General features: G+C 42.4%; 1 protein-coding gene across 4 annotated transcripts in view; it reads left to right on the forward strand.

The window, feature by feature from the left end:
* Window positions 1-16,874, forward strand: part of EVL (Enah/Vasp-like) — a 223,797-nt gene that overhangs the window by 66,749 nt on the left and 140,174 nt on the right. The window lies entirely within an intron of this gene.

Genomic DNA, 16,874 nt, shown 5'->3' on the forward strand with positions numbered 1-16,874 from the left:
AATAACAGTGCAAGTTGATAACTTAATTGGTTAATAACACGGTAAAGCATCTTGACTGGTTAATAACTTAGATTGTTAATATTAAAACACTGTGATTTAATTATTGTGTGCTGCAAAGAGCCTCAGGAGACACATTAAAGATCCACTTGTGGCTCGAGATCCACAGTCTGAGTATCACTGATCTAATTATTATTTAATTCTCCTTGAGTGCAGGGGACTGGACTAGATGACCTATTGAGGTCCCTTCCAGTTCTGTGCTTCCATGATTCTATGATCACAATGGAAGAGAGCTGGAACTGATTGAGAGTTTGTGCCATGGGAACAGGCATAGAATCTACCAGGAATGCAAGGAATGAGGAGAAATGTGGGGTGTTCTCTGATTCAATTCCCAAAGCTTATGAGTTTTGCTCACTGCTATTGTCCTGTTAAAAACAGGAGGCCGCAACTCAAATATTAATTTACTTACACACACGCACACATGCACACACACACACATACACACACGCTTAGGTAGAATAATCTTACAACTGTGTTGCAATAATGTTCTTCTAAACTGATATAAAAATAAGGTTTTGTATTTAATTGGTCTGTATTAGGTATTTTTTTCATATTCTCTAATGTATTTACAGCAAAATTACTAAAACGTCCAGAGCGTTTTAGATGAAATGCTATAAATAGCTGAGGGATTACTAAATAGTAATATGTGCTGAATAACCTTTGTACTTTAGCAAATTGCTAAACCTACAGTGAAAGCTGGTAGCTGAAGAATGTGTGTAAGGAATGACATACACCTGACTTCAGACATGGAACACAAAATCCTCATATCATTTCAATGGGAGCACTGCATTTGTAGGGAGACCATTGGAATGGAGTGCCTCCATGGGATCTTAACGAGAACTGAGTGCAGGATTTTGCCCTTAGATGTCTTTTGAGCAAATCAATGAAGTGCCCTGTAGAGCCACAACGGTTTTTCTCAAGTTTCTTCATCCTTTTTTAAAGGCAAAGCAGTGTTTTAACATCTTTCAGTGCAAGTCTCTGAAAATAAAACTGCTGCTGCTAAAGATTTTTCAAGAAAAATACAAAAGAAGCAGATGCAATGCAATGAACAAGACTATTGAAATTATTTAACGATCATCACCAAAATCAGGACGGAGGAATGTAAACAGAACAATCTATTACTTTACACTTCTGGTTTTCTGTTTGTTTGTTTCTAATTTAGACACTGTAAAGGACCCATGCATGATCATAGGATCAGTGTATACTAGCTACAGATGTAATCTAAAAATGTTGTTTTAATGGTGATGTCATGTATGAATCATGTTGTATCATAAGCGAATTAATGCGGTATGACATGACGCTTCGTCACCAATATGGAGGTACTTTCTCCAGCAGAGCTGTGTTTTAAAATTCTTTCAGCCATTTTCAAGAGCATATTTTTTAAAATAATGTTTTCTCATTAAGGCATATTTGCTATTACTGATTCAAACAAGCAAAAATATAGGGCCAAATTTCACCATGATTTATACTCCATTCTGCCTCAGTGAAATCGGTATACAAGTCAGCATGCAGTTTGACCTAGGATCTTCATTGTGAAGTATAGATAAGAAGAACATTTTATCATCACTGGCATTTGAAAATTATTTCCCAAAATCAATATTTCATTATCCCTAAAATTAATGGAATATTTTCAGCACATTTTTTAAAATGTTGATTGCCTCTTAATTGTGATAGAAATCATTTAGCTTTCTCTGAGAGACAGTGTTACAAATGTACCAGGGCCCACATAATCCCTGTTATCATGCTGACATCTGTGGAGCTACACCAGGGTTGAATTTGTTTCTGTATGTGTTAGGTTATATGTGCATGGAAATATAAGAGGGCTGGTATAGTGACTTTGCACATGCCAGAAAACTTGCTTACAGCAATGAGAACCCATGGCAGAAGTTAGTTACCCTGATTCTGTCTCCTCCAGTAAGTCATAGGGAGACCAATCCACAGGTCCTCCAGAACTGTCATTGCAGAGGGGAGCGTGAGGCAAATCGGTGTGATCTTGCATATGCAGCTAGACGTATCAAGCAGCGGTCCATACAAATAACCATCACTCTTGCATATTATTCTTACTCTTAGTAGCAATGGGATGAGAATAGTGCTGGTATCAAGCAGGACATATTAACACAGCTCTTACACTGTATAAGTTTCATTCTCCCATTCTTTAATATTTCAGTAAAAGCAACTGTTCGTGATATGAATTCATTGCTACAATAAAGGTCAGATCCACCACAGCACTTCTCCTTTCTGTCCTGTAGTCTAGCAGCATAAAACCGAACTAAGCTGAAACTGATAGTCTAGAAAAACAGAAAACCAAACCTTGTAGATTAAGGAACGGAAATGTACATCTATGTCTATAATAACCTCAACTTGAAAACCAGAGCTGCCCAAAGATCACCGCTTCTTCTAATGAATTATCGTGAGAACAGTCATGGTCTTTCTTTGCTTTCTTCATCTCTCTTCTGCAACAGCACATTGCACCCCTGAATTGTGTGCCAATAAAAGGCTTCTGTTTTCTGTTAGTGCCACATATTCTGGGTGTCAGAGCGTGCTTTGGTGCAGCTGGCATCCTCGTGGAGATTACAGGCATCAATTTCCAGATGCTTGGAGCATCTACGGCATAGCCCAGGGAACTGGAACCTCAGTCAGTTCCTGAACCGAATGGGTTTTCATTTAACAGCACAAAGACACCCCTAAGCACCAGTAATAGAAAGACATTATCAGAATTTAATTAGATTCAGCATTGTTTTACAAATCTGAAATTAAACACTTTCCTTACAGCATTCAACTAGTACCCAGACTTGGTAGCCAGAAAGTTTTATTGATGCCTTGTGTTTTCCAGAATGATAACGTATTCCTTTTTTGCTGGTGAGTCAGAAGAGTTCTTCCTACAACATTCCTTCTGAAAATAGTTAAGGCTTAAGCATTTGAATGTCTAAACTTGGCCTAAGATAGGACTGAAATGTAGAAGAACATAATGCAATAAGAGTATCCATTTGCACACATATATGGTCAGATCTTCCACTGGTGGAAAATAGCATGGTAGCTTAGCACATGCAAAATGTATTGTCCATAAGTAAAACTTGGAGGCCTTTTGAAATTTTTGGTCTGGAATGTCTTTCCCCGATATTTTGTTCCTCAGACACTAACCCCAATTCACAAAGGATTCTAGCCCTGACCATGATAACCCTAGAATATTAACCTAGAACAAGAACCCAGTCAGAGCAATTCTCTGTCTCAATAATGTGGAAGGTCTTGTATTTTCTAATCCCATTAGGCTGGTGTGTTTCTCTTAACATAGTTTACAGAGAGCCTATCAGTTTCTGGCCTGGTCTATACTTAAAATATATACCAGCCTATTTTTGTCGGTCAGGGGTCTGAACAAACCATATCCCCTAGCAACATAGCTATGCTTGCAAAACCCCTGGTGTAGATGCAGCTATGACAGAAGCGGGCTTCTGTTGGCATAGCTAACATCATTCAGGAGGTGATGTTCCGATACCACCAGACTGTTCCTTCTGTCAGCACACACACACTATATCTGCACTTGGGGACTCTGCCGGCATAGCAGCACAGCTATATTTATGCCAGCATGTCCTCCGTAGTGTAGACATTATCTCCAGAAGAGTCTCCTAAGGGACATGGTTAGGGACATTTAAAATTAAGAGTTCCCTCAACTGGTAGATTTCCAGATGGAAATCCTAATAGATGTAAATGCTGATGCTGGGCATAACAAAACTGTGATGAGAGAGGCAGTTGTAGCATGAGCAGAAATTTGTCTGAACTAACAACATGGATCTGAAAACCTCAGACTATTTCTTTCCCCCCGGAACCCAAACATAGATTTGGATCCGAACCCTGCATGCAACTTTATAACGAGTCCAATCAAACACTTGCAAACTTTGTGAATAGTGATTACAAAAAAAAATCAACGAGGAGTCCTTGTAGCACTTTAGAGACTAACAAATTTATTTGGGCATAAACTGTCATGGGCTAAAACCCACTTCATCAGATGCATGGAGTGGAACATACAGTAGGGAGGTATAAATACACAGCACCTCCCTACCGTATGTTCCACTCCATGCATCTGATGAAGTGGGTTTTAGCCCATGACAGTTTATGCCCAAATAAATTTGTTCATCTCTCAAGTGCCAAGGCACTTTGTTCATCTCTAAAGTGCCTCGTTGTTTCTGCTGATACAGACTAACATGGCTACCACTCTGAATAGTGATTGTTGACTTGAAATTTCAATCTGAGGTTTAGGCCCATCAACTCTTCTGGGTGAGCCATGCCGCTAGGGGGAAGAGGTAGGTTGGGGAGCATCACAGAGAGAAAAGCATGCTGCATGGATAGCTTGGGAACTGTGGGGCTGACACCAGATTCCTTGGTAGGATGCTGGGATTCCGTAGGCAGTTCCACTAACCCCTATGCTCAATAACTCTCTGATAAACAACTGTTAGTCCCATGATTTTGGCATGACAGTGATTTAAATGAGCTGTCACCATGATTATTCTAGAAACCACAATCAAGGTATTTCGACCACAAAAAAAGTGTAGTAATAAATTAATTCATTTAACATGTACATTTATTTACAGCAGCCTTGGGTTCTGCAGTGCGCAGCTGCTTAGTCTTCAAAGCTTCACTTGAAAGCGGCACTGGCTCCAAAGACATCTAGTCCACCATCCTATTATCTGGAGAAAAATAGTTTAATAATGGCCACTCGAAAGGCTGTGACAAGAGTGCACAGTATAGAGGCATATAAAAGAAATAGAACATCTACCTGAGTAACAATTAATGTAGAAAACTTGCTGCCCAAATTGCTAAATCCATATGGGCCTCGAAGCACTAAATAGCCTTATTTGCCATTACTTTGAGTGGTAATTTATCCTTGTGTGAAGTGGATATAAAAACGCTTTCCACAGCAGCTTTTTACACCCACTTTGCGTGGGTGGAAATAGCAATACAAGCTGTAGAGGAGCAGAAATTGAGGCCCAAAGATTCTTCTGCCATGAAACTTCGTAGCGCCACCAAGCTTTTCAATGTTCCTATGAAAAATAATTCTCCTCAGTGCTAAATTTGAGCCCGTTGGTGTAGTACCACATTTCCTCCACAGTGCTGTGGTGATTGTCAGACTTGAAAGAAGGACCTGGTTGGTGCTCCTTATTTGACAGTAGATCTGGCATAGTGAAGCTGCTCTGACTTGTCAGACTACAGCACTGGGTGGGAAACAGAAAAAGAAACTTCAAGTATGTGGAATGCAGATGTATGTTTGTTTTTTCAGAGGCCTTTTCAAGCCATTTATGTCCTAAATCTATCATACCTTTTGAAGTTGTGTGTTTGAAATGGGAATTCTGCTCTTTATTCTACCTGTGCCTGCATCTTGAGAGGACTTTGGACACTTGAGGTTCTGCCACCCAAGGAGAGTCTGAGTTGAAACCCTCGCTCCTTCCTGTGCTTTCTGGCAGGATTCAGGCAGGAGATGGAGGGAGCTGAAGCTCATCAGGCAGTTGTGGGCTATGGAAGAGAGGAAGCAGCCCCAATCACACGAGGAGCAGACTGTGTGTCACAAGCTCTGAACAAGGTCTCTGTCTGTGTTTGTGCTCTAGAAAGGAAGAACTTTTATTTTGGAGCTGTTTGTTACCTTGGCGATGGGGGGAAATGTGTGCCTGGAAGAGCCCAAGCTGTGACCTCACTTTTGAGGGGTGTTGCTTTTAAATTGCGAATTCCATTAATTATGCACTATGCACATCTCTGCAGGTGCCAGGATCATACCATGTGGACAATATCTGTCTCCTCCTTACAGATTGCTCTTTAAAAATTTATTCAGGGAATTGGGGAAAGTGATCTTCTTAACTTGCCTTCAGCAGGAGGTTGTTTTGTTTAAAAGATGTTTACATCATCCTTTGTTTCTGCTGTTAAAGTACTCTGGCCTTTCCCTTCAAAATTCTTATATCGTTGGAACACTAATGCCTATTAATTCATTATGTAAACAGCTGCTGTTGGCCCCAACTCCAATTTCATGTTCTCGGTTAGACTCTTTGGTGCCATCCTTTCAACACACAAAATATGTATGACTCCGGTTAAATCCGTGGAACTCATGCACATTCCAGGCACCTTTTTGCATTCTCCCATGCCATCCCTTATGTGTGCAAGGAGCTCCCCAAGTCACCACTTTGTCCTTCAAGTCCCTTAAACTGTCCTGTGCTATGAGACCAAGCGAGGTTGCAACGGTTAGGCAGTTGGCATGCTTTGCCCACAGCCGAGCATTGTATCCATAAAAAGAAAAGGAGTACTTGTGGCACCTTAGAGACTAACAAATTTATTAGAGCATAAGCTTTCGTGAGCTACAGCTCACTTCATCGGATGCATTTGGTGGAAAAAACAGAGGAGAGATTTATATACACACACACGCACAGAGAACATGAAACAATGGGTTTATCATACACACTGTAAGGAGAGTGATCACTTAAGATAAGCCATCACCAACAGCAGGGGGGGGAAGGAGGAAAACCTTTCATGGTGACAAGCAGGTAGGCTAATTCCAGCAGTTAACAAGAATATCAGAGGAACAGTGGGGGGTGGGGGGGGAGGGAGAAATACCATGGGGAAATAGTTTTACTTTGTGTAATGACTCATCCATTCCCAGTCTCTATTCAAGCCTAAGTTAATTGTATCCAGTTTGCAAATTAATTCCAATTCAGCAGTCTCTCGTTGGAGTCTGTTTTTGAAGCTTTTTTGTTGAAGTATAGCCACTCTTAGGTCTGTGATCGAGTGACCAGAGAGATTGAAGTGTTCTCCAACTGGTTTTTGAATGTTATAATTCTTGATGTCTGATTTGTGTCCATTCATTCTTTTACGTAGAGACTGTCCAGTTTGGCCAATGTACATGGCAGAGGGGCATTGCTGGCACATGATGGCATATATCACATTGGTAGATGCGCAGGTGAACGAGCCTCTGATAGTGTGGCTGATGTGATTAGGCCCTATGATGGTATCCCCTGAATAGATATGTGGACAGAGTTGGCAACGGGCTTTGTTGCAAGGATAGGTTCCTGGGTTAGTGGTTCTGTTGTGTGGTGTGTGGTTGCTGGTGAGTATTTGCTTCAGATTGGGGGGCTGTCTGTAAGCAAGGACTGGTCTGTCTCCCAAGATCTGAGAGAGCGATGGCTCGTCCTTCAGGATAGGTTGTAGATCCTTGATGATGTGTTGGAGGGGTTTTAGTTGGGGGCTGAAGGTGATGGCTAGTGGCGTTCTGTTGTTTTCTTTGTTGGGCCTGTCCTGTAGTAGGTGACTTCTGGGGACTCTTCTGGCTCTGTCAATCTGTTTCTTCACTTCAGCAGGTGGGTACTGTAGTTGTAGGAATGCATGATAGAGATCTTGTAGGTGTTTGTCTCTGTCTGAGGGGTTGGAGCAAATGCGGTTATATCGTAGCGCTTGGCTGTAGACAATGGATCGAGTGGTATGATCTGGATGAAAGCTAGAGGCATGTAGGTAGGAATAGCGGTCAGTAGGTTTCCGATATAGGGTGGTGTTTATGTGACCATCGCTTATTAGCACCGTAGTGTCCAGGAAGTGGATCTCTTGTGTGGACTGGTCCAGGCTGAGGTTGATGGTGGGATGGAAATTGTTGAAATCATGGTGGAATTCCTCAAGAGCTTCTTTTCCATGGGTCCAGATGATGAAGATGTCATCAATGTAGCGCAAGTAGAGTAGGGGCATTAGGGAACGAGAGCTGAGGAAGCGTTGTTCTAAGTCAGCCATAAAAATGTTGGCATACTGTGGGGCCATGCGGGTACCCATCGCAGTGCCGCTGATTTGAAGGTATACATTGTCACCAAATGTGAAATAGTTATGGGTCAGGACAAAGTCACAAAGTTCTGCCACCAGGTTAGCCGTGACAGTATCGGGGATACTGTTCCTGACGGCTTGTAGTCCATCTTTGTGTGGAATGTTGGTGTAGAGGGCTTCTACATCCATAGTGGCTAGGATGGTGTTTTTAGGAAGATCACCAATGGACTGTAGTTTCCTCAGGAAATCGGTGGTGTCTCGAAGATAGCTGGGAGTGCTGGTAACGAAGGGCCTGAGGAGGGAGTCTACATAGCCAGACAATCCTGCTGTCAGGGTGCCAATGCCTGAGATGATGGGGCGTCCAGGACTGCTGAATTGGAATTAATTTGCAAACTGGATACAATTAACTTAGGCTTGAATAGAGACTGGGAATGGATGAGTCATTACACAAAGTAAAACTATTTCCCCATGGTATTTCTCCCTCCCACCCCACCCCCCACTGTTCCTCTGATATTCTTGTTAACTGCTGGAATTAGCCTACCTGCTTGTCACCATGAAAGGTTTTCCTCCTTCCCCCCCCTGCTGTTGGTGATGGCTTATCTTAAGTGATCACTCTCCTTACAGTGTGTATGATAAACCCATTGTTTCATGTTCTCTGTGCGTGTGTGTGTATATAAATCTCTCCTCTGTTTTTTCCACCAAATGCATCCGATGAAGTGAGCTGTAGCTCACGAAAGCTTATGCTCTAATAAATTTGTTAGTCTCTAAGGTGCCACAAGTACTCCTTTTCTTTTTGCGAATACAGACTAACACGGCTGCTACTCTGAAACCATTGTATCCATAGTCATCTTTGCTATCTTGTGCTGTTCCCCTTCCCTCATCATGTCTGTTTGTTGTTTTCACCTGTTCTCTCCCATCTTACACTTAGATTGTTAGGTCTTTGGGGCAGGGACTGTCTTTTATGTTTGTACAGTGCTTAGTACAATATGGAGCCTGGTCTCTGATTGGCGTTCTTAGGTTCCCCTGCAATAAAAATAATAAATATAAATAATAATCTGCAAGGGGTGGGGAACAGAGCTGTTTGGCCTGATTCACTTCTCATGCAAGTGTAAACCACGAATGACTCCACCAAAGTCAATGGAGTTCTACCAGTGTAAAGCAGATAGGAGAGGAGAATCAGGTCTCTATTTTCAAGCCACTGTAATTCTCATGCTGGCTCCTGAAAATACTGCCTTTTGGATGCAAACGATCCTTTGGGGCTATTTCCTGTTACTTTGGTGGTGAATAGAAGGTAACATAGTTGCTGTGCTCTGGGGAATAGACTAGTCAGTTCCATCACTCCATAGAAGCATAGGTGCTGGAACTAGGGGTGCTGTCGCACCCCTCTAGCTTGAAGTGGTTTCCATTATATATAGGGTTTACAAGTTGGTTCAATGGCTCTCAGCACCCCCGCTATACAAATTGTTCCAGCACCCCTGCATGGAAGTGAAAGTTGCATTATGCTACAGGTTTCAGAGTAGCAGCCGGGTTAGTCTGTATTCGCAAAAAGAAAAGGAGTACTTGTGGCACCTTAGAGACTAACAAATTTATTTGAGTATAAGCTTTCGTAAGCTATAGCTCACTTCATCAGCTGCTACAGCTTTGCTCCCTTATCCCCCTGGCTTTAAGATTTTCCAGTCATGCTTTATATTCATGTATCTATTTGATTTCTGTGGGCCCCACCCCACAACAGATCTCAGCTTCCATCCAGCCCTTAGCCACCCTATCTTCCCCTCATATGTCCCTATGAACCCTGCTTTCCAATGCTCTTTTTCTGAACTACCCAACTATGGGCACCCCAACAATCCTAGCTACCCCTCCAGTCACCTACACATAGCTAGCCCCTAGAAGCTCCCTGGATACCCCACAAGCTTTTTCCCACATGGCTGCGTTTAAGATTTTCCCTTCACCCTGCATATTCATATATCTATTTGGTTTCTCTGGGGGCAGCAAGAAACTTTTCACAGGGACAGACAATCACATGCCCTTTTTTCTTGGCAAAATTCTAATAGGCTGCTCTAGGAGGGATCACTTTCAGTGCATTGAACCCATCACCTCAGAGACTCTTGGAGAGCTAGTATTTACTGTGGTGCACACCTTCCCTATGCTGCGCAGGAAGCACTTATAAGTGAATCCATCGCAAAACAGCTGGGGGGTTCGGGGACATTCTAGAGGTACAAAGTCTGTGGTGGATTTCCAGAGCTTTTTGAGTTTAGGGGGCTCCCAGTGACATCAGGAATGCAGGATTGGGCCCCAGAAGAGAATCACAGAAACTCCACATAAAACAAAAGAGATTGGCTATCACCCATGCAATCCATGTGTCACAATGGTAAGCACATTCAGTAAGTGTGAAGTAAATTGGCACTGGAAAGAAAGAATATTCTACAATAACTTTATTTAATTTTGACCTGTAAATTCGAAGTGCCCATCCGTTGCTCTGGGTACTTTCACTGTGCTTAAAACATACAATAGCAAATGTTTCCGTCAATGGAATAGAATAAGATACAATACAATAAAATCTGCAGCATATTTATAAATGACCTGAAGTAACTGGTTTCATACTTAAGTGAGTCTGTCATACATGAATGCACTAACCCATATACCCCACATACTCCTGGTGATTTTTTTTTTAAATTGTTTGGACAAAACCCCGTGTAAAACTGGACTATATTGAAGTTGGGAGGAAATACTACACTCCAGGGCATAAAACGAGTTCCTGTATTGCAGGTTGGTCTTCCTGAATGTTCTATCTGTGGTTTTTGTTATCAGTAAAATAAATTAAACTCTGAATCTATGAGTACTTGAATATTTAAAGGCCCCAGTATGCAATGCAGGGATGCTGTGATCTTTAGAAGGACTGACAGCTTTCCCGCTGGATATTAACATGTCTGCTTTATACACCATAAATGTCAGAATTGCTACTAGCCTAATTAAAGCAGTAGGTCAACCACTGTCTTTCTCTGTATAGGAGTTTGAGCCACTAGTGACATTAAAGAGAGCTCCTTTGTTGATTTTTCATTTTATCCTGTAATATCCTTAAAATGTTGTATTTCAGAATGTGGCATCACTGATTATAGCAAAAAGGGCGTCTACAAGGGATTGCACTGTAAAAGACAGTTCCACCCTCTACCCCCACTTTGAAAACATGAACCATAATGTATGGACTTGATGTGATAATGACAGGCCCTTACATGGCCCTTAGGTTTGACCTACATGGGCGAGGAGCATTGATTTATTTTTGTTCCAAAGCAAAATGTACATTCAAAATGACAGTTAAAGCAATAGCAGCATTATAGATCCCAAGACCTATACAGATAGACAAACAAAAAACTTACTGAAGGGTAAATAGTCTAGCTATTTCAAACTACTTTCTGTTAACTTGCAAGCAAAATAAAATTGCCATAATCTTATCCTTTCCTTACTTTAATGGAGAAATCAGTTTGGTGGTTTTGGTTTTTAAGTGGAATTTAGCAGTTGTGGCTTTTCCATTTCAAAATTTAGAAAACAGTGGCGCTCATATTGAATGTATGAAAGATGTGATGGCTGTTTACAGTTTAAACCATTAATTTTCTGATGGTTTCTTCAGTTGCTTCTCTTGCCATTTCACCTATCAAGACATGCACTGCACTACAAGAGAAGTTAGGGGAACAGAACGCAAATTATTTAAAGCCAGTTGCAGGTTTTAACGTGGGACCTCTTGTGCTTGTGTGTGTGTGTGTGTGTGTGTGTGTGTGTGTGTGATAAATATGTAAGGTGTTGAATTTTACAGTGGAAATCTTTGTGCAAAATTGCAGCATTTTTTAGAGAAGTGGGCAAAAATAATCAAGTACACAAGCAGTGATATAGTGTTCAGATCAAAGCCTGTACGCTGCAGTTGTTTCTTTGATGGGAGAATATCAGCAGTAGGCAAGAGATTTCATCTTTCACCAATGCTGAGTCTATCATTTCTCTTTAAAGAAAAACTTGCCACGGATCTGTGCAAGTCCTGGATAGGCCCTGACGAAGGCTGAAGGTGTGTGGGGTATGATTCTGGTCTTTCTTTATCATGTTATCACTAGCACTCAGTTGTTTTCATTGCTCAGCCCTGAATACCCATCTTTGATTCTTTCTGCTGTATGCTGTTACTCCCCTTTTCATATAATGTAACATGACCCCAAAATGGACTAGATTGGTTACATTCAATTTATTGAAGGCCAAATTTGCACTCACTCATACCCACAAGTAAATCTGAGTAAAGAGGCTTTGCACAGGATGCTCTAAAGAAGGCGGGAGGAAGACGAATCCTCTCACCTAATCCAATGGCTTGTGCTGCTACTACAAATTAAAGACATCATGAGCAGCTGGAGGCTTCTGATGCAGAGGCTTTAGGCCTGTAGATTTGTGTAGTGGGGCATCCATTGGCCATGCCACGACACACCTCCAGTCTGAGAGACAGCAGAGCTCTGTAGCATGCAGAGTATGGGGAGGTCTGCAGCCACTGAGTGGCCTCTCTGTGGCTCACCCACCCTTGCAGTAGAAGTGTAGCATTTCCACTTAGGCCTCATTTAGGAGCTTCCGTGCCCATCCTGGGAATGGCAGCATCAGTGCAATGTGAAGGAAGGAGAAAGGGGTGGTAGCAGCATTTGGTGGATAGCAGTTATTTGTTCCAGTTCTAGCCCATTCGTATTAGCTGTTTGCAGCTGAGTATCCTTCTCCTGCATGTAGCTCAGGGTGCTCTGGCTCATGTGCATACACTCTAAGCCTACTTATTCCCTTCCTGATGTCCCCTCCCCTTCAGATACTTCAGTGCACTATTCATTTCAGTGTGATCTGAGGAGAAAATTAGTCCTGGATCCTTTTGCAAACTATCAGAACTCTGTGTGTGTGTGTGTGTGTGTGTGTGTGTGTGTGTGTGTGTGTGTGTGTGTGTGAGTGATATCACATTCCTACTTGTAAGTTAAAAGATGAGAAGCTGAAATAGTTTAAAATCACAAGCAATGTCACAGAAGAGGGATCTTCATTCCCCTTCCTGCCTCACTCTCATTTCTGCCCCTCCCTCCTCCTACTCCCAACCCTGCACTTTTCTGCAATGCTGCCTCTGTAGAAATTGAAAATTACATAAAGGGATGTTTTCCATTTATAGGAGAGATTCATCGTTTGCTACTGTGTTCTTTTCTTTGTGGGGTGGTTGTCATTCCATGGAAAACGAAAGCTCTTGATTCCCCCAGACATACATGGTAGTTGCAAATTTATGTTGCCCTTTTCAAAAAAAAGATGGGCTCTTTCTGCCAAATTAGCTGCGGCGGATCTGTGGCCAGGGGCTGCTCTTCAACGGGAATGGAATTAAAACCACCTCACTCATTTCCGATGGGAACCGTAGCTGTATGTTCTGCTTGGGATTTTCAAATAAGCCTGAGGTGTTAGGTGTCAAACTCCCACTGAATTTCAAAGATGTTTGGGCACCTAACTCCCATAGGCCTTTTTGAAAATCCCAGCTAAACAATAAAGGCTTGTCTGCACACAACTGGAACTGAAATAATTGCATATGGTTTAACTCAGACTGTTCATTATTTCTCTGTAGGCCTGTGTCTGGACACTCTTATTTCAGGATTAGTGTCATGATTTTATTTAATTTCAAGCAATGCAAAAATCGCTCTTAATTTGGATTGAGTGTCCATATACAGGCTTGCACCAAAATAACATAAGGTGTAAATTAAAACTGATTTAGTTATTTTGGTGCCAGTTTGTGTGTAGAACAACCCTTAGGAGGAGAAGCATGCAAGAGGCAAAGATTATAATCAGCTTTTTGATTTATCCCATCAAATGGCAATGTTTCTTTCTGGGCCAGAGTGTGGTGATCATTTACTCATGTGAGTAGTCCATGTGAGTAAATAAGTAAGGGTTTCGCAGTCACCATAACTAGGTCAGCTGTACTATAGTTCCCACCCACTCAAAACAGAATTGCACAGCTGGCTATATGCATCACTGTTTTCTTTTCATGTCTTCCTAACCACCCACCCTATGTCATTCCATCCCTCAGAATTATTGTGAAGCTACTGTGGGAAAAACAGCTCCAGCCTAAGGGGATTAGTGAGACTGGCTGGGATTCTGCTTCTCTGCTCTTTGCAGTAGAGGCAAATTTTCTATAGCATTTACATTTCAAATTCTTCTAGTGCCCGTAGCTAGGTACCATTATAAATATTGAAATGCAGTTTTTTGTAGCCCTTTTGGTCCTGGATCTTAGAGAGACAAGGTGTGTGAGCTAATACCTTTTATTGGACCAACTCTCTCACCAGTGGAAGTTGATCCAATAAAAGATATTACCTCCCTCACCTTGTCTCTGTAAATACGGTTGGACCTTCATCATAGAACATGGGATTTGAAACCGCTTTGATGTGCATTGTAATTGACAGCACTACCAGGTGTGAGTGCTGTCTAGAGGTTGTTGGTAGTATGCTCCGTGCAGCACAAACTTCAAGGCAAATGCTGGAGGCGCTCAGAATACAAGGCCACCACAGGCTCTAGCAATGGGCATTGCCATTAAACACTCCCAGACTTAGTACGTGAAGGCAGATACATTCCCAAGGCTGGCAGGAAGGCACAATGGCTTATGCTGTTACAGTGAAGGCTCAACATTGGACGTTTCTAACTCAGGGCTACATCCAGCGCCACTGAAATCAAGAGGAGCAAGATCAAGGTCTCAGCCCCTGGGGCCACTCCAGTACAGGAGTATAAACGTAACTGTGCTCCATGGGGCTCCTCCAGTCCATCCCTGTTGTGTTGAAGGAAAAGGAAGTGACAGTCAGAATACAGAGCAGCTCAGGGACAGAACATGTGAGGTTGGAGCAGCAGGCGGGAAGAGGCAGACTGGAAGCCGGCTATAGACAGAAGGAAAGGGGACAGGTAGCCTGAGAGCTGGGACAAGGAGGCTGGGTGAAAAACCAAGCAAGAGAGCAGACTGTGGCTGGCACGGGGCCTGTAACAGAAGGACAGGCCTGGAACCCCACATCTGGTCAACAGGCTAGGTGACTACATGTGGGGTCCAGGCCTGTCCTGCTCTTACTGCCCCCCTGCCAGCCAAAGCCTGCTGGCCATGTGGTAAATGACTCCAGCTGGTTCTGAGAATCCCATGGTTATCTGGTAAATAATGTGTTCATGTGGTTAAAATACTGGTAGTGAAGATAGTTTAAGAGCTATAATCCTTCCTTTGCTGTACCAAAGGAGACCGATTGTTTGGGCTTATGAGATTGGCTGTCTGAAGTATTACTGATAGGGGCCAAATCCTGAGCCCACTTACGTGGGAATATCAGGCTCCAAATTTACATGGATGATGAGCTGTCACTGTGGATGTTAAGTGCTGCTTTGGCTACCAGGAAAATAGGATGCTGCTCTCCCATAGACAGCTGAGACTTCCTCCCAGAGGGCCTCACAAAGCCAGGAAGGTGGATTCAGTACATCCAAGTGTGACAGCAGTCATCTTGACTTACACACAGGTGACCGAACTGGGGAACCTCCAGAGCTAAATGCACGAGTCTTTGTTACCTGATCTTAAGGGCCAGACTTTGTAGCTGGACCTATATCTGCTGTGAACTGGGTGGAGGGGGAGACACACAATCCGCTAGTGTACATGGCTTGACACTGATTTAGGAGGGGAACAGTGATTCATTGGCACCATGGACATGAAATACATATTAAGATGGGGGTTCTCATCCTCCGCTTCACTGTGGAAATACATTTTCATGTGAGCAGGGCCCTTTCACTTGGGCCTGTCTGCGTTTTCTGAGATTATAATTATTATTAAATACTATAGTGTCACCCAGAGTCCCTAATCAGAATCAGGTCCCCAGTGAGCCAGACACTGTGCAGACATACCGAACGTGATGTGCTCTGCCCCAAATAGCTTATAGTCTAAGAATGAGTCTAAAATCTCAAAGACCCTAACAAAGCAACACCAGGTTTTCTTCTTATTTTCATTTGAAAACTGTGTGAATGTAATTCTAAGTGGGGATAAAAGCGAGTGACTGAGCGCAATGGGCATATGTAATACACATGAATAGCTTTGGTTTTAGTTTTCTCTTTTTTGTGGTGGGGGGAGGATTGTTGAAGACTCACTTTTTTTAAAACAACTATGTGGGTCAGTTGATCAATTGGAACTGGTACACAGCACTATACAGGTGGCAGATGAGAGGACATAAGAAATCTTGAAAACAACTTGAGGTGGCAGTTCTGCACCTACAAGTCCTACCTGAATCTAAGGTACAAAAGGTCCACAAAAGAGATCATAGGGGAAATAACAGATTCCATGAACTGCTTAATGCAGAGCTGTAAGCTGAAAAACATTCCACGCTCAAGGCTGAAATAATCTGCTGTGCGAGACGGGGACGTTTTGTTTTCACTTATCATGTATTTCACAAAAGTGTTCTCAAAATTCACTGCCTGATTTCCAGCGTGGTTGTATTATTAAGTAAATAAGGACCATTGTTTGTGTGTTAGAAGCCAATCATCCTAAACAGAGAAAGAGATGAAACAGGCAAGGACGGCAGAAATATTGAAGAGAAAAGGCTTATGGCAAAAATCAGACATTACTTTAGAAACTGCTGTTTGAAACTAATGCTCCCTAACCCCGTTCCACTACCTGTCATGAAACTACAATCTGGATTTGAAAGGAGGTCTCAGAGGTCAATGTTTTATCCATTAAGCTGCTACTGCCTAAACTGAGAGTGCTGCTGAAGAGACGATACAGAGTCTAGCTTGATTTTGTATTCTGTTTGCACGTTGGGGAGTTGGCTTAAACAGACCAAATAACAATAAGATATTCCTCAGATGATAACAGACCAATTATAAAGTTCACCTCATGCAATTGTGCTGTGAATTAAAGTTTCATGCACTGTCTTTAGTTTGGGTAGGTTCTTTGGGGTGCAGTAATAGCCCAGTTCAGACATAGGCAACCGAGTAGTCATAGAATCATAGAAGATTAGGCTTGGAAGAAACCTCAGGAGGTCATCTAGTCTAAGCCCCTG

Source organism: Dermochelys coriacea, chromosome 6 (genome assembly GCF_009764565.3).
Source record: "Dermochelys coriacea isolate rDerCor1 chromosome 6, rDerCor1.pri.v4, whole genome shotgun sequence".
NCBI lineage: Eukaryota > Metazoa > Chordata > Testudines > Dermochelyidae > Dermochelys > Dermochelys coriacea.